The sequence below is a fragment of the Manis javanica genome, chromosome 5, assembly GCF_040802235.1.
Source record: "Manis javanica isolate MJ-LG chromosome 5, MJ_LKY, whole genome shotgun sequence".
Lineage (NCBI taxonomy): Eukaryota > Metazoa > Chordata > Mammalia > Pholidota > Manidae > Manis > Manis javanica.
Genome location: NC_133160.1, coordinates 90,586,927 through 90,611,518, shown reverse-complemented (window position 1 = coordinate 90,611,518; position 24,592 = coordinate 90,586,927). Strand labels below are relative to the sequence as shown.

The following is a 24,592-nucleotide window of genomic DNA, read 5'->3' as shown; positions in this document are numbered from 1 at the left end:
TTGAGGGGAGAGGAATAGAGGCCCAAATCTGAGTTCCTATTACTCATGGCACCTCCACATAACTTTGCTTTCACATAAACTGTACCTGTATCTTCACGTAAGTCCTCTGAAAGATAGCTTTATTACCCCTATTTTGTAGTAAGAATTCTGAGGGTCCAAAAGGAGGGGAGGTTATTTCCAAGTTTATTCAGTTAATAAAAGGCAAAGGTTTCATTGATTTCCTACTTAATATATGTTTCTCTAGCATCCAGCTTGTCTTTGAAAATAACTTCATAACTTCTGTGAATAATAACTGGTATCTTACTAAATGAAGTTTGCTGTTTTGAGTAGAATGAGTCTGTAATCAGGTGAGTACTTGGTAGAAAAATTTCAGGCAAATTTCAGTGCCAGAGCTGACTGGAAGTCTTTCATTAGGTTATTGAATCACACTATAGAGATGTACCTGTGTTTTGCCCACTTTCTTCCTTTCTCCTTAATGCTAAGCCTGTTCCATTTAAAATACTGCATTCATTCCATTTTTAGAGACTTGTTTTCAGAATATGATTCTGAGATTGGGGGTAAATTATCTCCTCTATGCAAAACACTAAAAATAAACCAGTAAAACCCCTCTTCCACCACAATTGGACATATTTCTGCTGTAGTGGCTTATATTGTCAAATGTAAGAAACATGTGACAACATAAATAATTAGTATGAGAAAAGTGTAATGAATTTTATGACCTAAACAAAAAAAATCCATCAGAGGCAGGGTGGGATCAGCTGAGGGAGATTAGTGGATGGGACTGGAAGGATTCTTGTGGGAAGGGAAATTTGGGCCGGGCTTTGAATAAAGCATACAATTTCTGCAGGCAGATAAGAAGCGACCGCAGGGTTAAGGGGCATTCCAAGAAAACCTGGTGGTTTGATTTGGCTAGATTTCCAAGTAAGAGGACTTCCGAGAAACACAGGCAGCCCTAGGGTCAGCTTACAAGTTGGAATGTAACACATAGGGTTTGAGTTTCTTTGAGGTTTGAGCGTGTCAAGGCCAGCTTAGGTGTACCTCAAACAGAGCCAAACTCTATATAAGTTTCAGAACTCTCCTGATCTCCTGGAAGGGCTCCTGACCACAAGACCAGTCTCTGGGTCAGAGCAGATGAGATCAGGGAGCCCCCCTCCCAGTGCCTCCCACCTCATCCAGATGGAGTTGGTAATTGCCTTGGTCCCAGCAACCTCTGCAACCCTCGCATGCTCCCCTCCTTGCAGTCATCATGCCGCTCACGTTGTTTATAGTGCTGTTTTTCCTTCAGGCTCTGGACTCCTTGAGAGAAGAGCTCTGTTTTATTATGTGTTGTCCTCAGATGTCTTCAGCATCTAATATTTTACTAGCACCTAGCCTAGGAGGGACTCAATTGAGCAGAAGTGAGGAGGCCCCATTGCCAACCCCAACTCCCTGCTAGTCTTTATAGAAGCAATTATTATTTTTTTATTGAAATATCATTGATATACAATATGTACTTGTTTTAAATATACAACACAGTGGTTTAATGATTATCTGTATTATTAAATCCTCACCCCAACTAGTGCAGGATTACTATTTGTCAACATAGGAAGATGTTACGGAATCATTAACTACATTCTCCATGCTCTACTATATCCCCAGGACCAACTTACATTATGATTGAGAATTTTTGTGCCCCGTTATCCCACTCACCTTTCCCACCCACCCATCCCAGTCCCTCCTTCATGGTGACCACCAGTTACTTATCAGTGTCTATGAGTCTACTGCTCTTTTATTCCTTCTGTTTTGCTTTGTTTTTATATTCCGCAAATAAGTGAAATCATATAGTATTTGTCTTTCTTCACCTGGCTTATTCCACTGAGCATAATGCCCTCTAGATCCATCCATGTTGTTGCAAATGGTAGGAGGATTTCTTTTTTTATGGCAATAAATTCCATTGTGTATATGTACCACTTCTTTATCCATTCATCTTTTGATGGACACTTGAGTTGCTTCCATATCTTGGCTATTGTAAATAATGTAGTGATAAATGTAGGTGTGCATATATCTTTTTGAATCAGGGAATTTGTTTTCTTTGGGTAAATTCCTAGAAGTGGAATTACTGGGTTGAATGGTTGGATTTCTATGTTTAGTTTTTTTGAGGAGCCTCCATACTGCTTTCCATGGCAGTTGTACCAATTTACATTCCCACCAACAGTATAGGAGGGTTCTGATTTCTCCACATTCTTGCCAACATTTGTTATTTCTTCTCTTTTGGATAGTGGCCATTCTAACTGGTATGAGGTGATATCTCATTGTGGTTTTGATTTGCATTTCCCTGATAATTAGTGATGTGGAGCATCTTTTCATATGCCTGTTGGCCATCTGTATTTTTTCTTGAGAGAAATGTCTGTTCAGGTCCTCCACACATTTTTTAATTGGGTTATTTGTTTTCTGAGTTGAAGCATATGAGTTTTTTTTGGATGTTAATCCCTTATTGGATGAATCTTTATGAATATATTCTCCCATACTGTATGTTACCTTTTTGTTCTGTTGACGGTGTCCTTTGTTATACAGAAGCTGCTTAGTTTGATGTAGTCCCATTTGTTCATTTTTTATTTTATTTCCCTTGCATGAAGAGTGTCTGGGAAAGAATTGCTCATACTTATGTCAAGACATTTTTGCCTATGCTTTCTTCTAAGAGGTCTTACATTCAGCTCTTTGATCCATTTCAAATTTATTTTGGGGTATTAAGTTAGGCAGTAATCCAGGTTTTGTTCTCTTGCATGTAGCTGACCAGTTTTCCCAACACCAGTTATTGAAGAGGCTGTCTTTTTCCCCGTGTATATTCATGCCTCCTTTCGCATGTATTAGTTAACCATATATATGTGGGTTTATATCCAGGCTCTCTATTCTGTTCCATTGATCTGTTGGTCTGTTCTTGTGCCTGTACCATACTGTTTTGATTACTGTAGCTTTGTAATATAGCTTGAAGTCAGGGAGTGTAGTATCCCCAGCTTTGTTCTTCTTTCTCAGGATTGCTTTGGCTATTCAGGGTCTTTTGTGGTTCCATATGAAATTTAGAACCATTTTTTCTAGTTTGTTGAAGAATGCTGTTGGTATTTTGATAGGGATTGCATTGAATCTGTAAATTGCTTTGGGCAGGATGGCCATTTTGACAATATTAATTCTTCCTTTCCATGAGCATGGGCTAGATTCCCATTTATTTGTGTTTTCTTTTATTTCTGTAATAACTATCTTACAGTTTCAGAGTACAGGTCTTTCACTTCCTTGATTAGGTTTTTTCTCAAGTATTTCGTTCTTTTTGATGCAATTGTAAATGGAATTGTTTTCCTGACTTCTCTTTCTGCTAATTTGTTGTTCATAGGTAGGAACACAACAGATTTTTGTGTGTTAATTTTGTATCCTGCAACTTGGAGACAATGAACTTTTATGTACCATGTTATAAATCTCATCAAGTTCTGAGTTAGATATTCTTATATTACTATTTGACAGATGAAAGAATGGTGGCTGAGAGATGAAATGAGCAACATTGAATAGTTAATAGGTGCATACTTATGGAACTGTATTCCATTTTCTTTTTTGCCTGCAAATATTGTGCTCTGCCTTGGCGAGTTAATGTCAGACCTGTGCTTAGAAAAAGGGAACAAGTTCTGAAGAAATGTTTGATAGGATCCATAAAATTCCTAATTACACTTATTTCACCCAGCATTTGCCGTGAATTCAGAAATGCTCTTCTTTAGAATTTCATTTTTGGTGAAAGCATGATCTTCAGAAGATCCCTTTTAAATTTCATGTTTTCTGATAGTAATTACTTGATTATAGTCCTAACCTGATATGGTGTTTTTACAATAATAATAAGTACTTTTATAAGTGCTTTATATATTTTATTTTAATTTGTCCTTGCAATAATCTAACAGGACAGATACTATTGTTATCCTCATTTTTTAGTTGAGATAACTGTGGCAAATGTACATTAAGTAATTTCACAAAGATGACACAGTTAGTAAGAGGCAGAGCCAGTATCCCAATCCAATAATCACTCAATGTCATCAAGTATTTACTAAGGGTCTGCCTTGTATCACCATATGTTGCGAGACAGAATGATCCATGAAGAAGATGGGTTTCTGTCTTCAAGGTGCTTTTATTCTAGAAATGGGTGACAGGCTGTAAAAAATATGTAATAAAATCAGACAGTAATAGAATTAGTGAGGCAAATAGCTAGTATAATGAAATAACAGCTGACCAGGTTAAGGGAAAAATATGGTTACTTGGATAATGTGTCAGTGAAGGAGGTGCCAGGTGGAGCAGGATTTGAAGAGTGAGAAAGCACCATCAAAAGTTCTTTTGAAATGAGGAAGACTGTACTTGTGGCTGGAGCTTGGGGAACAGTTGAGCAAAGGAAAGAGAAAGGGCCAAGGCCACACACATTGTATGTAATGGTAAGGGTCTGAATTTACAGACATACCTTGGAGATATTGTGCATTTGGTCACAGACCGCTGCAATAAAGCAAGTATTGTCAAAGGTACTCAAATGAATTTTTTGCTTTCCCAGTGCATATAAAGGTTATGTGTGTGCTGTACAGTAGTCTATTAAGTATACATCATTATGTCTAGAAATCAATGTACATATTTTAATTAAAAATGCTTTATTGCTAAAAAAATTCTAAGCATCATCTGACCTTTTAGAAAGTTGTAATTTTTTCACTGTGGAAATGGGTCTTGCTTCCATGTTGATGGCTGTTGACTGATCAGGGTGGTGGGTGCTGAAGGTTGGGGAGCCTGTGGCAATTTCTCAAAATAAGGCAACAGTGAAGTTTGCTACATCAGTGGACTGTTCCTTTCATTACCAATTTCTCTGTATTAGGTGATGCTATTTGATAACATTTTACCCCCAGCAGAGCTTCTTTCAAAATTGGAATTAATCCTCTCAAACCCTGCCTCTGCTTTATCAACTAAGTTTATGTCATATTCTAAATCCTTTGTTATCATTTCAACAATCTCCACAGCATCTTCACCAGCAGTAGATTCTGTCTCAAGCAACCAATTTCTTTGCTCATCCATAAGAAGCAACTCCTCATTCATTCAAGTTTTATTGTGAGATTACAGCAATTTGGTCATATCTTCAACTCCATTTCTAATTCTAGTTCTCTTGCTATTTCTACCACATCTGCAGCTACTTCTTCCCCTTAAGTCTTGAAACCCTCAAAGTCATGCATAAGGGTTGGAATCAACTTCTTCAAAACTCCTGTTCATGTTGATAATTTTGATCTCTTCCCATGAATCACAAATGTTCTTAATAGCATCTAGAGTGTCAGTCCTTTCCAGAAGGTTTACAATTTGCTTTGCCTATTTCTATCAGAAGAATCACTATTTATGGAAGCTATAGCATTAGGAAATGTACTTCTTTAATAATAATTGAGAGTCAACGTGAGTCCTTGATCCATGGCCTGCAGAATGGATGTTGTGTTAGTAGTCATGAAAACAACATTAATCTCATTGTCCATATCCATCAGAGTGTCCAGTTGCATTGTTAATGAGCAGCAATATTTTTAAAGAAATCTTTTTTTTCTGAATATTAGGTTTCAACAATGGACTTAAAATATTCAGTAAACCATGTTGTAAACGTGCTGTCATCTGACTTTATTGTTCTATTTGTAGAGTACAGACAGAGTAGATTTAGCATAACTCTTAAAGGCCCTAGGATTTTCAGAATGGTAAATGCGCATTGGCTTCAACTTAAAGTCACCAGCTGTGTTAGTCCCTAACAAGAGTCAGCCTGTCCTTTGAAGATTTGAAGTCAGGCATTGACTTCTGCTCTCTAGCTATAAATGTCCTAGATGGGGTCTTCTTCCCATTGAAGGCCGTTTACTCTACATTGTAAATCTGTTTTTTAGTGTAGTCATAGTTGGACACCTTGCTATAGCTTCTACATCAGCATTTGCTGTTTCACCTTGCACACTTTTGTTAATGGAGATGGCTTCTTTCCTTAAACCTCATGAACCAACCTCTGCTAGCTTCAAACATTTCTTCTGAAGCTTCATCACCTCTTTCAGCCTTCACAGAACTGAAGAAAGTTAGTGGCTTGCTCCAGATTAGGCTTTGGCTTAAGGGAATGTTGCACTTTCTTATCCTTTCTTATCCTTTTGTTCCCTGGAGTAGCCTTTTAATTTCCTTTGAGAACTTTTTCTTTGCATTTACAACTTGGCTAACTGTTTGGCACAAGGAGCCTAGCTCTGAGTCTGTCTCGTCTTTCAACATCCCTTCCTCAGTAAGCTTAATCATTTCTAGCTTTTGATTTAAAGTGAGAGGTGTGCAGCTCTTCATTTGAATGCTTAAGAGGCCATTGTAAGGTTAATTGGCCTAATTTCATTATTGCTGTGTGTCAGGGAATAGGGAGACCTGAGGAGTGGGAGAGAGACAGGAGAGTGGTTGGTCAATGCAGTCAGTACACACATTTATTAAGTTTGCTGTCTTTTGTGGGCATAGTTCATGGCACCCCAAAACAATTACAACAGTAACATCAAAGACCACTGATCACAGATCACCATAACAAATACAATAATAATACTGAAAAAGCTTGAACTATTGTGAGAGTTCCCAAAATATGACACAGAGATATAAAGTGAGCAAATGCTGTTGGTGTCAACGGACTTACTCAAACAAGGTTGCCACAAATGTTCAATCTGTGAAAAGAAAAATACCTGTGAAGCACAATAAAGTGAAGTACAAGGAAATGAGGTACGCCTATACTTTAAATGCAGTGGGAAGAGTTTTATGCACGGGGAGTCAAGTGATCTGATTCGTAAGCATCACTCTGCTTTGGTGAGCATGACCTGTAGCTGAGTAGCTCCGGGAGCGGGAAGTAGCTGGGAGACCAGAAGCTCTGCCACACACATGGAGAGAAGGGAGTATGTGGGGTTATTCTGGAGTTTGAGCCTTCAATTCTTACTGATGAATAGGATGTGAAAAATGATAAAAAGGAAGGGAACTAGCATGACCTGACATGTTTTTTTACCATAGTCATTGTTTGAATGTTTGTATCATTTTACTGAGATAGGGAAGGACTGAGATGAACCAGTCTTGATAAAGGAGATGCAATACAAAGAATTTTTCTTTGAAATGTGACTTTGAGGTCCTTTTGAATATCCATCTGGAGTATTAAGGAGGCAGTTGTGTTTGGAGGCAAGAGCTCAGGAATCATGTGTGTTAAACAGAAGCTTCTAGACCGAGATTTGATAACATCGTAATAGGACTTTGGTGGTTTCAACATTTCTGCTCCAGTGTAAGATCCACTTCTCCAAAATTTATGCCTTGACCTTGAAAGTTTCTATTCTTACCAAAATAAGTAGACTATGTTTCCTACCATCACCTCAGGGTAGTGTAATTTAATCTAGAGGGACACAGAGGAAGCAAGCCATGCATAGTTTGGAGATAAATCCTGCAGACATGTGTGCGTGTGCCATAAAGACAATCACACCATTTCTGGGAAAAGTATATAATAGCAAGGATTGTATATTGGAAGTCAACAAAGCCTCTTAACCATGAGACTGCTTAAGATATTGCTATTAATATCTGAACTTTGAGCAAATACAGAGATTATGCCTAGTGAATCGAATACAAGAATGCACCCCATTCCATAGTAGAGTGGTATGGACCAGGAATAGATGACATTTCACAGAAGAGTCACACAGGATGTGACAATACAGGGTGAAGACAAAGTCAGACCAAATTAGAACAAAAATCGTTCTCTCAGCCATGTCTAACAGATGATTTTTGCCAACTTGTGGTGATGAGGAACTAGAAATTTATATCAGAATCCCTACTGTACATCATTTATAATTTTTTGAATACATTTAGTTATTTATTCAAAGTTAACTTTACAGTAAAATGAATATATATCTAATTCTAGTTTCAGTTCAATGTGTTTAGACTAACCCATTTTGATTTTCTTACTAAGTCCAAGATACAGAGAACCACCAGGGTTTATTAGCACTTTGCTGACTGGTACAGTTATGATTCTGGTGTCTTCAGTGCAGGCAGAACCAACTGGCAGAACTTCTCACTTGATGTTGTCTTAGCAAGGTTAAGTCGTTCCGTGTTATGCTTACAAGTTTCAATTATCACCTTAAAACATGAACACAGATAAGCTTGTCATATTTCCTGTCTGCAAGTCTGCAGAGAGCAGTCCTAAAAAAGTGGCACCTAGCTTAAGTGGATTTTGAACTGGGAAGAGGAGATGTGCAAAGGTGTGGAGCAATAAGCACTTGTAAAGAAAACTAGGTCCTGGTGGGCTGTCTTAGCGGCTGGGAGAGGAGATAGCTCTCCACCTCTACTTCTCAGCTTGAACCAATCTATCCTCCATAATTGGAATAATAAACCATTCCCTTTTTAGACCTTGCCCAAGTCACTAAAATGCTCAGGAAGTCAAGCAGAATTATTCACCCTTGTCAGTTAATGTTTATAGCTCACACACAGTATGCTGGCTGTTTTACTGACTAGGCAACTTGCTGTGAGCCATGCTCCCTGAGATGATGAGAATTAATGGAGCAAGACAGAGGATTTGGCAAATTTGGTGCCCAGTGGCCTGGATGTTATTCTGTGTTTTTAGGGTATTGAGAATTGCTGGGACCATTGACTAAACCAGGAGCTCATCTGTTCTAGATGAGTCCCGCTTTGTTTCTGTTATTTTAAATCACTAATCATGTTCTGCATTTACAGAGTGTTTACTTGCCTACCATATGCCCATGAACAAATACAGGAAAATGTATCAGAAGGCTTGTTTGACAAAGAAACAAAACTGGAACCCATTTCAGGCCTTATCAAATGCTCTCACAAAAGCATGTGGGCATATATATGGGGCACATTTGGATATTAATGAGAAACACACCCTTCAATTTTTCAAAGAGATACCATGGATTGATAGCATGTAAAACTGAATGAACCATAGAGATCATTCATTTAGGTGTTTCTCAAATGGTCTTTAAACCTTACAACATTTTCTTCAACTGAAAGTTTATTCAGAAGCCCAATATGTAGAGTAAAGCTTTCCTCTATCAGAAGGTGAGGTGAGGGCTCTGCTCTTTCCTTCTTAACCTCTCCCTCCATAGAACTGAAGAGACTGAGGATGATCCTTCTGCAAATCTAGCTTCCTAGTTTATTGCTAAAGGAAACTCTGGCCTAGAGGAGACTGGAGTGATTGGCTCAATGGTTATATTGTAAATAATTTCAGTAATTACAACTAGACCTTGGTTCTGCTGACTCCAGGTCCATTGCATCACACACTGGGGGTCAGTTTTTCCCAGTCAAAAAGTACGTGGACTCAATGAAGAGAGGACTTTTGGATGGTGGTAGTCCTTACTGCTGTGAGGTGATATCTCATTGTGGTTTTAATTTGCATTTCTCTGATGATTAGCGATGTGGAGCATCTTTTCATGTGTCTGTTGGCCATCTGAATTTCTTTGGAGAAGTGTCTGTTCAGCTCTCTGACCATTTTTTGATTGTGTTGCTTAATTGGTTTAGATCTTCTTCACTTTCATAAAGGAGTTAGAAGGTCAGAAGGAACCACAAGTTTTATAACTTGGCCTTTTTTATCTGGTCTTTGAGAAAAGACCAGCTTCCTTAGCTAAGCACATGAGTTCCTTCAGTCTGGTCCTCAGCTGTCTCTTCAGAGCTATTGACAGCTCCACAATCCACCTATATGCCAGCTTTTCAGGGTCCTATGCTGACCTCTTCCCACCCCTAGACCCCATGCATCTGACTGGTATAGAATCCCTTCTTAGCTCTTATCTTTCTCCTGCTGCTTCTCTGAGATTGCCTGCTTTTCATGTTGTCTAGTGTGTGTCTATCTCCTCCCTTCTCAGTTGTGAATTGCTAGGAGAGGGCTGGTCACATGTCAAATCCATAGCATCAGGCAAAATGCGCACCCACACCTGAGGCCCTGAAACTGTTAGTCCAATGGAATTACACAGAATATATTGAAATAGCCTTATTTCTAAGTTTGATTACATGTGACAATGGAGGTACAAGATGGATATTAGTGGAGATAACCCCAATTAGGGAGTGTTATTAAAAATGAGGCTTTGGAATTGTATATTTACAGGTTATACTGGGATATTCAATATTCAAGGAATTAGATGCTATAAAAATAAATTGCCTGAAGTTTTGAGTATGTAGGACTCAAGTTGTTCAGCTTGTTCTGCAGTTCTCCATTAAATTCCTCCCAGTCTTTCATTCTTTTTGCAGTAATGCATCTCAGTGGATATATAATTTAAAGATTAGAAAAAAGTCCTTTTTTTTTTTACCTATAATACCCAATTTTATTGAGGATGTAGGCATTATCATACTTGATGAAAAGATAAATTGCTACATACATTTTCTTTGCTTCTATTCACAGTAAGTACCAAAAGTTGTGTATTTCACATACTCCATGACACAATTCTACTGCTTGGGGTTTGCACCAAGGAAGTAATTATTGAGGTGAGCAAATGTTCAGCATTTTTTTTATATCATTATTCTATAATTACATGAGGAACATTATGTTTACTAGACTCTCCCCATCATCAAGTTCCCTCACATACCCCATTATAGTCACTGTCCATCAGCATAGTAAGATGTTGTAGAATCACTACTTGTCTTCTCTGTGTTGCACAGCCCTCCATGTGTCCCCCCCCCACATTATACATGCTAATCATAATGCACCTTTTCTCCCCCCTGCCCCCTGCCCCTTATCCCTCCCTTCCCACCCATCCTCCCCAGTCCCTTTCTCTTTGGTAACTGTTAGTCCATTCTTGGATTCTGTGAGTCTTCTGCTGTTTTGCTCCTTCAGTTTTTTCTTTGTTCTTATACTCCACATATGAGGGAAATCATTTGACACTTGTCTTTCTCCACCTGGCTTATTTCACTGAGCATAATACCCTCTAGCTCTATCCATGTTGTTGCAAATGGTAGGATTTGTTTACTTCTTATGGCTGAATAATATTCCATTGTGTATATGTACCACCTCTTCTTTATCCATTCATCTACTGATGGACACTTAGGTTGCTTCAATTTCTTGGCTATTGTGAATAGTGCTGCAATAAACATAGGGGTGCATAAGTCTTTTTCAAACTGGAGTGCTGCATTCTTAGGGTAAATTCCTAGCAGTGGAATTCCTGGGTCAAATGGTATTTCTATTTTGAGTTTTTTGAGGAACGTCCATACTGCTTTACACAATGGTTGAACTAGTTTACACTCCTACCAGCAGTGTAGGAGAGTTCCCCTTTCTCCACACCCTTGCGAACATTTGTTGTTGGTTGTCTTTTGGATGGTGGTAGTCCTTACTGGTGTGAGGTGATATCTCATTGTGGTTTTAATTTGCGTTTCTCTGATGACTAGTGATGTGGAGCATCTTTTCATGTGTCTGTTTGCCATCTGAATTTCTTCTTTGGAGAAATGTCTGTTCAGCTCCTCTGACCATTTTTTGATTTGATTATTTGCTTTTTGTTTGTTGAGGTGCGTGAGCTCTCTATATATTTTGGATGTCAACCCTTTATCAGATCTGTCATTTATGAATATATTCTCCCATATTGTAGGATGCCTTTTTGTTCTATTGGTGGGGTCCTTTGCTGTACAGAAGCTTTTCAGTTTGATGTAGTCCCACTTGTTCATTTTTGCCTTTATTTCCCTTGCCCAGGGAGATATGTTCATGAAGAAGTCACTCATGTTTATGTCTAAGAGATTTTTGCCTATGTTTTTTTCTAAGAGTTTTACGGTTTCATGACTTATATTCAGATCTTTGATCCATTTTGAATTTAGTTTTGTGTATGGTGTTAAACAATGATCCAGTTTCATTCTCTTACATGTAGCTGTCCAGTTTTGCCAACACCAGCTGTTGAAGAGGCTGTCATTTCCCCATTGTATGTCCATGGTTCCTTTATCATATATTAATTGATCATAAATATTTGGGTTAATATCTGGACTCTCTATTCTGTTCCACTGATCTGTGGCTCTGTTCTTGTGCCAGTACCAAATTGTCTTGATTACTGTGGCTTTGTAGTAGAGCTTGAAGTTGGGTAGTGAGATCCCCCCTGCTTTATTCTTCCTTCTCAGAATTACTTTGGCTATTTGGGATCTTTTGTGGTTCCATATGAATTTTAAAACTATTTGTTTCAGTTCGTTGAAGAATGTTGTTGGTATTTTGATAGGGATTACATTGAATCTGTAGATTGCTGTAGGCAGGATGGCCATTTTGACAATATTAATTCTCCCTACCCAAGAGCATGGGATGAGTTTCCATTTGTTAGTGTCCTCTTTAATTTCTCTTAAGAGTGTCTTGTAGTTTTCAGGGTATAGGTCTTTCACTTCCTTGGTTAGGTTTATTCCTAGGTATTTTATTTTTTTGATGCAATTGTGAATGGAGTTGTTTCCCTGATTTCTATTTCTATTGGTTCATTGTTAGTGTATAGGAAAGCAACAGATTTCTGTGTATTAATTTTATATCCTGCAACTTTGCTGAATTCAGATATTAGTTGTAGTAGTTTAGGAGTGGAGTCTTTAGGGTTTTTTATGTACAATATCATGTCATCTGCAAATAGTGACAGTTTGACTTCTTCTTTACCAATCTGAATTCCTTGTATTTCTTTGTTTTGTCTGACTGCTGTGGCCAGGACCTCCAGCACTATGTTGAATAACAGTGGGGAGAGTGGGCATCCCTGTCTTGTTCCCGATCTTAGAGGAAAAGCTGTTAGCTTCTCACTGTTAAGTATGATGTTGACTGTGGGTTTGTCATATATGGCCTTTATTATGTTGAGGTACTTGCCCTCTATACCCATTGGTTGAGACTGTTTATCATGAATGGATGTTGAACTTTGTCGAATGCTTTTTCAGTGTCTATGGAGATGATCATGTGCTTTTTGTCCTTCTTTTTGTTGATGTGGTGGATGATTTTGATAGATTTTCCAATGTTGTACCATCCTTTCATCCCTGAAATGAATCCCACTTGATCATGGTGTATGATCTTAATGTGTTTTTGAATTCGGTTTGCTAATATTTTGTTGAGTATTTTTGCATCTATGTTCATCAGTGATGTAGGTCTGTAATCTACTTTTCTGTGGTGTATTTGCCTGGTTTTTGTATTAGAGTGATGCTGGCTTCATAGAATGAGTTTGGAAGTATTCCCTCCTCTTCTATTTTTTGGAAAACTTGAAGGAGAATGGGTATTATGTCTTCTCTATATGTCTGATAAAATTCAGCGGTGAATCCATCTGGCCCAGGGGTTTTGTTCTTGGGTAGTTTTTTCATTCAAAAAAGTCTTTTTTATTAAAAAATTATCTCAAATATACTACTCTTCTTAGTTTTCCTAGAAATTATGAAGGTATCACAGTTCAGTTTAATTTATGTATATAAATGTATACATTATATATGTATCTATCTGGATATGTGTATATATATACATATATATATGCTCTATCTATCTACCTACCTACCTACCCATCTGTCATCTATGTATCTTACCTATCTATCATTATAAGATATCACAGGTTTAGAAATCTTGCCATTTGGGGTCCTATTTTATTACAGATTTTAGTAGAAAGATAGCCATCCATGTTGTTGGGCCTTCTGAAATAATCTTTCAAAACATTTTTATTTGTAACAAGAGGCTATGTTACATAACTAAAAGCATGAACTCTGACGTTAAGCTACCTCTGTTTGAATCACAGTTTTACTAGTTCTCAATTGTGTGAACAAGTCATTTTAACTTTCTTTCATTTCCTTGACTGTAAAATGTGGATAATGAAATACTTACCTACTAGGGAGTGGTGTAAAGATTAAATGAGGTAACATTTAAAGTGCTTAGAACAATGCCTGGCACTAGATCTAAGTACGAGATCTTGCATAAGCAGTCATTGTTATCCTAGAATCCTTTTCTTTCCTTCTCCTGTTTCCTCTTCCCACATGCTCTTAGGTACCTTCTGGAGCATTAGTTATATGGGTGAGATGAGCATGAGTAAATGCAGGCATATACACCTCTGAGAACACTGCATATACACTTCTGTAGGGTAGATGTTGATGCCCATACAAGTTCTTGTATCAAGGGTATTATAAAAAAGTTAATGGCCCTGCTCATAACTGCGAGTAGACTATCTGGAGTGATTAGACATGCAGTCACTGCATGAAACACACGTTCAGGTAATATAGCGTGGGCCTTACTATAGACAACTTTTGTGTGTCATTAAAGGATGAGCAGAATTGCATATCTTTAAAAAGCCATTCTAGACGGAGGGGTTTGCTGATGTTAAAGAAGTGCAAATATAAATAATTAACAGGTAAATCATGGGGATATGTGTTTGCTGACTCAGCCCCATATTAAGTTCTGTCTGACTGATATTATTTACAGGTCTTTGGGAAAAAAGGCTCCTGCATGCGCTGAGATAGTGTTAATGATCCTACTGCTGGCCATTAAGTCTGCTTAAAAAGATTAACCTTCCTGGCATTTTTCCTGAGTTTTGAAACTCTGCAAGTTTTTTTCCTTATCCTCTACATCTCGAAAGCATCTGTGTTTAGTAGAGAAAGGTTCCAAATTGTGCTCAGGGTGCTTGACTGGATGCTTGATTTTCCACTTTGAGTTTTAAATAGATTTGCAGATTTAGGCATCTGCGAGTTAAAGCAGCTCTATGCCTTCCTGAGTGGATTACCTACCACCTCCTTCAGTCAAATCATTCAGCACCCACTTGCCAGTTATGTTCTCTGTGCCTATTCAAAGATGCAAATCACAAGCTGTGTGTTTACCTTTATTTTTAATATTATTATATACAGAAACAAAATTATGAATCTTTCATTCATGGAAACAGTAGAAGGCAAGAAAAATGTAAGAGAAAATGGGATTTCTATATTTAATTTTTTTTTCGGCCATAAAAGTCATGGCATGACTAAGGAGCCTGGCAAGTAGTTATATGGAAAAGCACAGGCTAATGCCAAATATTTAGATAAAAACCAAAGACATCACATAAATATTCAGACATCCTGCACAGTATCAGATAACCAGATGCATGAAAATATCTGGATAATGGGCTGAGTTTTTATATATTTTTTTGATGTTTGATGTCATTTAGAGCTAGACCTGACTCTACATGATCAAATTCACTCTTGAAGGTCTCTAGGGCTGTCATCTGAGTGTGTGATCCAAGAAGATATTGGAGGGTTAGAGGCTGACTTGACAGCATTATACACTAGGTGCTATCTCCTTTTCTACTTATCTTGGCATGATGCCACCTTGAAGAATGGATCTTAGCGATATATTAAGGTAATTCACCTCAAAAGATAAACAATTGCTCCCAGATAATAATTTGATAAAAATGGCTGTGGAAATATATAAAAGCATCTCAGGAAATTTGGGTTTATTTCCAGAAGAAATGAAGGAAAACTTTTTGTTGTGTTACATAGAATTACTATTAAGCATGACCATGTGAATGTTTCTTAACCAAACTTATCCTTAATTCCTACTTAAATAATGTGGGCATAACTATACTGATTTTGTAGTTTTTATGAAGTTAAATAAAAAAATATTTGTTAATATGTCTAGTCCAGAACCTGACACATTCGTGTTCAGCAAGTGATAGCTTTTAGGTGGTATCAAATACTCAGCCTTATTGACAAAGCTTTGGGATAGTGTAATATAACTCTATAATCATACAATAGCTGAGGGATGAATGTTACTTTCAGCTCCTATTACTGCTGAGTAAAATAAGTTTTATTTTTAATAACTGGAACTTGAGGATGCTCCATTGTGCACAGCCTTCAGTTGAGAATGCTTGACTAAAGGGCTCTCTCCTTGAGGGAGCCCAAGTTAATGGTTGATAGCCCTTCTATTAGTCTCTGCTGCCCAAAGGAATTTATGTCTCTGCTCCTAAAACAGGTAAGAGAGAGATAGATGCAATGTTTTGTCAGGTTGGGAAGTGATTATCGAAGGTAACGCTTACTGCTACGTGATCTGATGTTCAACTTGCTAAGGACTTTGAGGAATTTAAATTTCTAAATAATTCCCACCTATTAGATATTTTTGTATTTAAATTAATTATTGGGGGAATAAATCCACATATAGATAGATTACCTGTGCCTGTATAAACTCAGGACAATGCACACCTATGTTTCAGGGACTCGGTGTTGAGAATATTGATGGCTGTACTGCTGGGAAACACACATGGATGAAATGTGTCAAGATGGTTCGAACTGTGGACGTCTGAACATCCATCCTGAGAAACCCAGGATGAGCATTGACACTTGAATTCTGAGTTCTCTTTCCTTTTAGTAGAGGGTATTAAGAAAACCTGCTGTCACTCTGGAGACTCTCTCCTCACTCCTTCCTGAAGCACAGAAGAATGGGGTCCTAGCTAGGATTGTGCTCAGGACAGAAACTACACCTGTGATTTTAGCAGAGATGATTTAATGTGAAGAATTATCAATGTGGCATTAACGAACCAAAGATGCTGAAATGAACATTAGTGTGTTCCGGAGGTAGTCCCTGTCGACAGGGCTGGCTTCATATGTGTGACTCCTGCATCCACACAGGGTCTCACATTTAGAAGGGTCCCATGCTTGGCTGAACACTCTGCTGTCCTCATACTGAAATTCTTGGTAATTTTTAAACAAGGGGTCCACATTTTCATAACTTCACTGGCAAATTATCTAGTTGGACCCACCTGGAGGAAGCACCTACCACCTTTAGAACTTTATAAATTATGCGATACCTAATTCTGATTCCGACAGGTGAAGTATTCAGATGCGCAAGTGTTAGAAAAGGCGAGGCATTATTTCACTGTGCAGAATATTGCCTTTTTCTTTGAATGCTTCCTGGAAGGAAACATTTTAAGTAAGCATAAGACTTTAGACTTGTCTTTTCTCAAGTTTAGAGTTATGCTTGTGCCAGTGCTTGGGTTGATAGCCTGAAGTTTATATCTAGTAGAATAAATTTTATGTTGTTGTTATTTTCATTTTGTTCAGTTAAAGGATTATTATTTCCTTTTAAGTGAAATTCTTTGCATTTAAGGACTCTAAGCTGTAATATAATGCAGTTATATTATATAGAGAAGGCCACCCTCCAGACAAATGGGTCTGTGTTTTTCCATCTCGCCCTACCTCACTGGGCTATTGTGTGGCTCCCGTCTTGCTCTGGCAGCCACAGATGTAGCAATGAGTTCAGCTATACAGTTTTGGTGAGTCAAAGAAAATTAGGTTCTGTGCTAGTACTTTATAAGTGCGGCATTCTCACCACACATTCCTTTTCCTACACTTTTTTTTTTTAACCAGTCCTTTGAGGAAGATTATCAGTTTTTCTGACATACGTATGTGTTAAGGGGAAAGGGTTTTGTTGGCATGATGATGTCCAGAAAGTGACTCCATAAATTTAAACTTAAGTTCACTTTTGTAAGGCTAATTGCTCCACCTCTTGGGCTGCTTTCCCAACACCATTAAAAACCGATAGCCTATGGTCATGAAAAGGTCACATGAAAAGTTACAGAGACTGTGTGGGGAAAACAGCAAAAGCCCGTCACAAAATTATTTTGTTAGAGTTGTTTGCAGATGAAAAACATGTGTAGTAATAGTTCATGTGCTTGTTTCCATCATCCACCCTGATCTTCCTCCAACAGAAGTGTAAGGCACCTTACAATAAAATGTCAAACCTCTGCCTTAAGCAACCCCACCAGGCCCAGCTGACACGCTCAGCTTAGAGCTGTCATTAAGGGGACATACAGGCAGCCTGACAGGTTAACTTGATACACTTGATTTCAACATCACTGTTGGATCAAGGACAGACACAGCACGGGTGTGGAATTCTGAGAAGTTACTGTTTTCAAAATGCCAAAGGTGGGTTCTGTACAAAAATATCTAAGAGCATTCCATCTGTTGAGTGCATTTTCTCCATAAAGTGCACAATTTACCGCAGAGCACCTAAGAATAAAGCTACCCTTCCTGCTGCTTCACTTGTCTCTCTTTTTCATTTACTAGCAAGAATCCCCAAATTGTATAAACTATATAGTGCACTTCTGGAGAAGGGAGGAAAGAGACCCAGTTGAATCAGCTTCCTAAACTACTGCATTATATTACTCTGATGGTTTTAATTAGAGAAAAAATAACTGCATTGAGACCATCTGCATATTCATAATGTAGAACATATGGCTGGGCTTCAGGATTTTGAAAAAGAAAATACACTAATAACCATGCTTCTTTCCATTCATTTCTCAAATTCCAGGTTATTTCTTTGAGAAGTAATATATTTGAAAAATCTGTTTACTCTTTTACATGAACCAAATGTTCTCATTTCTTTAGGCTTGGTGTGTTGTATCTACTACTACTGTACATTTCAGCAACAAATGCTAACACAGAATATGGTTGTTTATGACTAAGAATGCCCCATAAGTGAGTTCATAACACTTGGTAGATGTGTATTTACATCAACACATTGTCTTTCGGTAGGCATAAGTTACTGGAGTTGTATTAAAGGGAAAGTGTTGTTAGGACTTACTGAGAGCATGTTAAGGAATGAAACCAAGATGTATGTGTAGTGTGTATACACATGGACATGTGTGTGTCTGGGCCCATCAAGGTGTGTGTATTTTCAGATAGGACTTAAAAATATGCATCTAATTTTGACCAACTGAAGTAATCAGGAACTGCGAAAACTAAAAGGATTAAATATAAAGTATTTCAAACTTACTATTATTATGGATGATAATAAATAAGATGAATTGATTTTTGAATTTTACACTCTTAATGGAGGAAAAAGCAATCTTTAGTTATGTTAGAAGAAAATAGAAAACAAATGGAACTTTTTGTTGTTGTTCTGGCTTGTGGGTAGTCATTGGATCAATAAATCCAATTCCCAATGTAAGGTAACAAACAAGAAAACAACCAAAGAGCTAGAACTGGCAGAGCTATCTTAGTAACAAAAAAGGAAAATGTGTAAACAGAGAGAAAAAGATTAGGAAAGAAAATGTTTCTTCTTAGAGACCAAGCTACCATGTTCATAGAACAAGGTGAAAGGAAACAAGAAGAACAAAAGTTAGATGGCAGGAAGGTGTATGTTGTTGAGAATTTAAGGAAATGCACCTGCTCCCCAGGAGACTGTCCCGGGAGCACTCGTGTCCTGTGGGCATGGTGGGTCTCAGCTACTCTTGGTGCTCCAAGGCACTTTAGGGCTCAAAGATACAATATGTTTTTTTTTGTGTGTTTCCACACTCTGTCAGAATTTAGCAAAGTGTCTTAGGCACTTAGATGAAACACTTTATAACTTGTTGCTCAGTTTGCAGATAAAAATGGATATTTGAAGTATTATTTATTAAAAATAAAATACTTTAGGGCAGTGATTGCCACTGAAATAAACAACATGCTTATATAAAAATTATGCCAGAGTGCCTGTTTTGTAAAAGGAAACAATCTGACTCTTCCATTTATTTAATGAGGGCATTGGAAATTTCCAGTATTTCACAAATCTACTGTGATAGCTGTCAGATTGGGAATGAGCTTGTATGGGCATACTAAGTGATTCCTTTTGCAAGGAATTGACTTATCTGAATTAGTTTTGTCTTTTTTTCCCCTTCCAGTTAGAGTATCACAACCCTGATTTCACCAATATTCTGTTTTGAAATTGATGGTATTAATTCAGTTCAATTGCCATAGCTCTTCAAATAGTAGAAAGATGTCTATTATGTTTAATCTATTTTCTAATACTAGTGATGATAATACAAAGCTAATGATTAGGTGCATTTAGTTTTGAGATTTGCTTCATGCTTACTGTCCTTATATCTACCTAAAAATTTCCTTTGCTTTTTTCTTTACTGTGAATATCAAGATTTTTCACAATGGATTCAGCCTGGTGTTTCTTGTGCATATACTTATCTTGGATAAAAGCAGTGTGATGTAAGTATTTTTTAAACTCTGGGTCAGGTATTATTTTATTTATCCTACTCATAATGTTTTTCTCTATGAGTTCTACAATATTTAGAACTCAGTTATAGCTGATAAAATTATCCCCATTCTTTTTCAGGGAACAAAGAGTACTTGGATTTTGCAATGCCTTGTCTTAGGAAAATATGGACAATTTGACCAGTGTTAATCTCACTCTCTCTCCTTTAAAAATTTGCTTTGGTTTTATGCCAACCCAGAATTGGCCATGAAAAAATAGAATAAAGAAATAAAATTATATTGAAAAAAGAATTCACTGAATTTATTCCCTCTGCATCTTGTGTGTGTGCATGTGTGTGTGTGGATGTGTCTGAGTGTGTGTGTGTGTGTGTGTGTGTGTGTGTGTGTGTGTATACTCATACAGGAAATGATTTTGCTCAATAATGTTAATGACTAATCTTCATAAGTCATATTATAGTTTACAAAGGATTTTTTCACAGATACTTTCCCATGAAGCAGCAGCCTTGGAAAGGTTATTGTTTATTCCCATGTTTAGATGTTTTGATTCAGGCTCAGTGAGATTAACTCCCTCACATTCAAGCAAGGCAAGTGAGTGGTGTTGCTGGGCCCTGAGAGCAGTCCCCCTGTGGTGGCACCCCACCCCTCCATGTCCAAATCACCCCCCAGTGGCCCAGGAAGTCCTGTGCAGGCTGTGTGGAGTCCTAATCTGCTGCACTCATCTGGCAAGGCAGTGCTTACCTGCTTTTAATTTGACCTTCCGAGAGAACTTTCCTTACATCCAGCACTCAGCTCCTCATTCTAAAGACCAGACACTTGACCTATACATTCTGAGGGTCAGAAACTTCCCATGTCTGGCAAAGAGTTTCCCCCAAGCTGCTGTAATTGAGTACCAAGAATTTCTTTCTCTCACCAAAACTGGGTCACATTACAGATAGGGGGAGAGTGTGTGGAACTAGTTCAGAATGGCAGCTGACCAAGTTCTGTTGCTGGCAACAAAAATGGAAAATGGCCTATGTTAAAGTCTAACGTGAAATTGCAAGCGATTAAAATAATAATAAAAAAGCTGCCAATGGTATTAAATAAAACCTTTAAAAATTTAAGGAACATAGTTTAGAACATATTGGTTTACTTGGTGACCTCTCCACTGTATCTCTGTGTCCGGTCTATGCAGGAAACACAGCAAAGGGAAGGACTATGAAGCAGAAACCTCAGCTCTGTACTTTCCTGATTCTTGGAGCCTCACATCCCCATGAGTAATGTCAGAGTGGTTTTTATTTATTTTTTTTAACATCGCTTGGCAGAGCTGTGGAAGTGTCTTATTTCTTCACCTCTTGCTGGCCATGTACATTGACAGAACTCTCTTCTGCTGGCCCTGCAGCGCTGCCAAGGCAGGGAAATGTGTTATGTTGCATGGATTCATCTCTCAACTCCTTCTCATTCATTCCTATTTTCCATGGCACTTTGATCCTTTCTCGTTTTCCACTCCAAATTGGTCTCTGTGTATCCTGTGCCAGTTGGCACACTTCTATTAAAGAAACATTTGCTAATAATATCCTGGCTGTTCTGACTTCTCCTCCACAGTCTCTTTTGTCCTATCTGGTATAATGTTGGTTGTTCTGAATACCACTGTTGAATCTTGCTAGTACAAGCTTGACTACTTAGCTCTTCTTATCTATAGATTCACCAAAATTCTTTGTTCCAAAGAGCTCAGATATTTTTCAAAAAGTTGTTTTTATTAGATAACATTTCATTTTAACAATTTGACAAAAAGAGCTTGTTAAAGAATTTATAATGGTTTGCTAATATGTTAATGCTGCCTGTTGTGCTTAAGCTTGTTGAAATACACTTTCTAGTTTGATAAAGTATATCTTACCCAGAGATACCCTAGTGGAATGGCTCAGAAGACTCTGTCTTACCAACTGTGCTACACTGGATGAGTTACCAAGCCTTTCCACGCCTCTATTCTGCATCAGAAATAGGGAGTGGAAGCTTCCCCTGCCTCTGGGCATTAAATGTAACGAGTCTATGAATTTGTAAAATGAAAAGGCAAACTTGGCATGTTGCCTGAGGACCCCTAGGAGTTACATTTTAGATGCTTTTGGCTGTGTGTTTCTAGAAATCAGTTTCCTCATTAGTCTTCTTCCAACTTATTTTGAAATTCAGCCTCTGGATTTTTCTGTCTCCTTCCCCTGCAGCCCAGTTAAACTTGTTTATTTCTGGATAGCATCAGCTTCTATATGTGCTTTGAGGTAAAGCTGCATCAGCCCCTGAGAGCACAATTTCAGTAGGGGTATTTCAAAGAAGAGTAACTTTTGAGGCTGCGAGCTCCTGTTCTTTGTTTTCTTTCTTAGATTACTGAATAGTTGTCAGATGTAAATGTGATTCCTGCGTTTTGTTTGAATTGGGTGACTTGGTTTACATGAATATTTTATCATTATACATTAACTTTATTTGGAACATGATTTTTTAAAGAGTTCTGTTTGAGTAAGAACATTTCTATTATGCCCTAGGCCTCATTTTTCTGTGGAAATGTGTTTTCAGTTTTATAATAGAAGACTATTGGAAAACCAGGTTAAAATGAAAGCATTTCATTTTGAAAGCAACTTTTCAATAATACTACGTGTAAGGCCTTGGTAAAGTTTTTAGGCTTTTAATATTTAATAAGGTAGATTATAGGTTTGAGAGAACATTATATTCCACAGAGATGGTATACCTCTGTATTTCATAAAGGAACATGTTTAGGCCTTAAATCACGCAGTTTTGGACTTTAATTTTATGCTGCCTCTTAGCTGAGTGATATTACGCAAGGCATTTTGCCTCTTTGAGCCTCAGCTTATCACCTGTAAGGTGAGGGCAACCATAATTACTTCCCAAGACTAGAGCTAAACACCATCTAACCCACAGGAGGCACTCAACAAGTGGCATTGGGATGATTTTCTATTAAGAGATGAGAGAGATTTCAGTTCCCTAGCCTTAGGGCATCATATCTTTTTTTCTTTTAGACTTGAAGTAAGAATTCACTAGGTACAGTTGTGTAATTTAACTGTCACTTTAATAAATTTGTCTTTAAACGATATCTACCAATGATTTCCTTCATCCAGGAAACCAGCCTTTTTATCACATCCTCAGCCTTCTTAAAGGTTAATTGTCAGCAAAGCAAGTCAATGATTTATCAGATGCTTTTCTTTAGCCAAAGAGTTCTTCCAGTTTATAGGTGAAGTTCCCATTATATACTCTGTTTTGCTCCTCTGTTGGTTTTCTGACTCAAATCAAGAACATTTCTCTCTCTCCTTATCCCTCTCTCTCTCTCCCTCCTCTGTGCCTTTCTTTCTTTCTTTCTTTCTCTCAGACAACATGTATTTATTGAGGGTCGGGTACTTTGCTCTGGGTCTTAGGATAGAGCAGTGAGCAAATAGGAAGGCCTCCTTTAAATGAGATGGTCAGAGAAGGCCTCTCTGAGAAGGTAACACGCAGATTGAGAAATCTTTCAATGCAAATGAGAAAACATTTGTTTATACTTCTTTTACCTTTACCCAGAGAGCAAAGAGCCCCAGAGGGTTCTGAAATATTCCTGGCCCTTGAGCCATATCTCCCTCTTTGAGACTATATCTTACAGACATAGATGGCCACCTGGCTTTGTCTTATCTTCATCATGAATTTCATTTGATTTCCTCTCAAAAATGGTTGGGAGGCCATATATGCTATGGGTGGTTTTAACCAATTTTTCCTTTAAGCCTGCCACTTGTATTTTTGAACATAGACTGAGAAGCCATTAGTGGGCAGATGTGATAGTTAACTTTATGTAGCAACTTGATTGGGCCGCAGGGTGGCCAGTAGCTAGTTAAAGATTGTTTCTGGATGTGCCTATGAGAATGTTTCTGGATGAGATTAGCATTTGAATCAATAGACTGAGAAAGCAGATTGCCATTCTTAATGTGAGTGGGCATCCAATCCGCTGAGCGTCCAAACAGAACAAAAAGGTAGGGAAAGGGAGAATTCACTCTCCCTTGAGACTGCTTGCGCTGGAATATCCATCTTCCCCTGCCCTCACACCAGAACTTACACCCCTGGTTCTCCTGCTCTCAAGCCTTTGGACTTGGACCAAAACTATACCAGCAGCTTTCCTGGGTCTTCAGCTTACAGATTACAGATCACAGGACTTTTCAGCCTCTGTAGATGTGCAAGTCAGATCCTTATAATACATGTCTCTCTCTTTCTCTCTTGTACATGTATGTATATGTATTGCCATCTTCCTTCCTGCCACAGTGTTGGGAATTTGGTCCAGGTTTGGACCATTCTGGTACCTTACATCCTACGTCACATGAGGCCTCTGAGGAGTGGAGGCATAACTCAAGGAAAGTCAATGAATATCTTTTGCCAGGATTGGCATAGGGATGTCAGGAGAGGAGAATTCATTTTGATTAAAGGACATAAATATCTACTGAAGGTAGTAATATTTCTGAAACACAAAGCAATTTTGTAATATGAAGCAAAGAATATACATTCATCCATATTTATAACCTGTCTCTTTCTTCCTCTTTCTTCCTTTCTTTCTTTCTTTCTTCCTTTCTTTCTTCCTTCCTTCCTTCCTTGACTAATAGAGGCATTTCGAGAGGCCATATAGAGAAAGGGAATTTAAAGATTATACTCTGAGCTGATGAGGAAAGCTGAGCCCAGAAAGTCTAACTACATA

General features: G+C 37.9%; 1 long non-coding RNA gene across 1 annotated transcript; it reads left to right on the top strand.

Annotated features, from left to right (window-relative positions):
* The first annotated feature begins 15,772 nt into the window (after positions 1-15,772).
* Positions 15,773-20,183, top strand: LOC118972711 (uncharacterized). Its single transcript, XR_005061785.2, has 3 exons — positions 15,773-15,892; positions 19,826-19,893; positions 20,021-20,183. It is a non-coding gene; the product is annotated as an uncharacterized lncRNA (long non-coding RNA).
* The last annotated feature ends 4,409 nt before the right edge of the window (positions 20,184-24,592 follow it).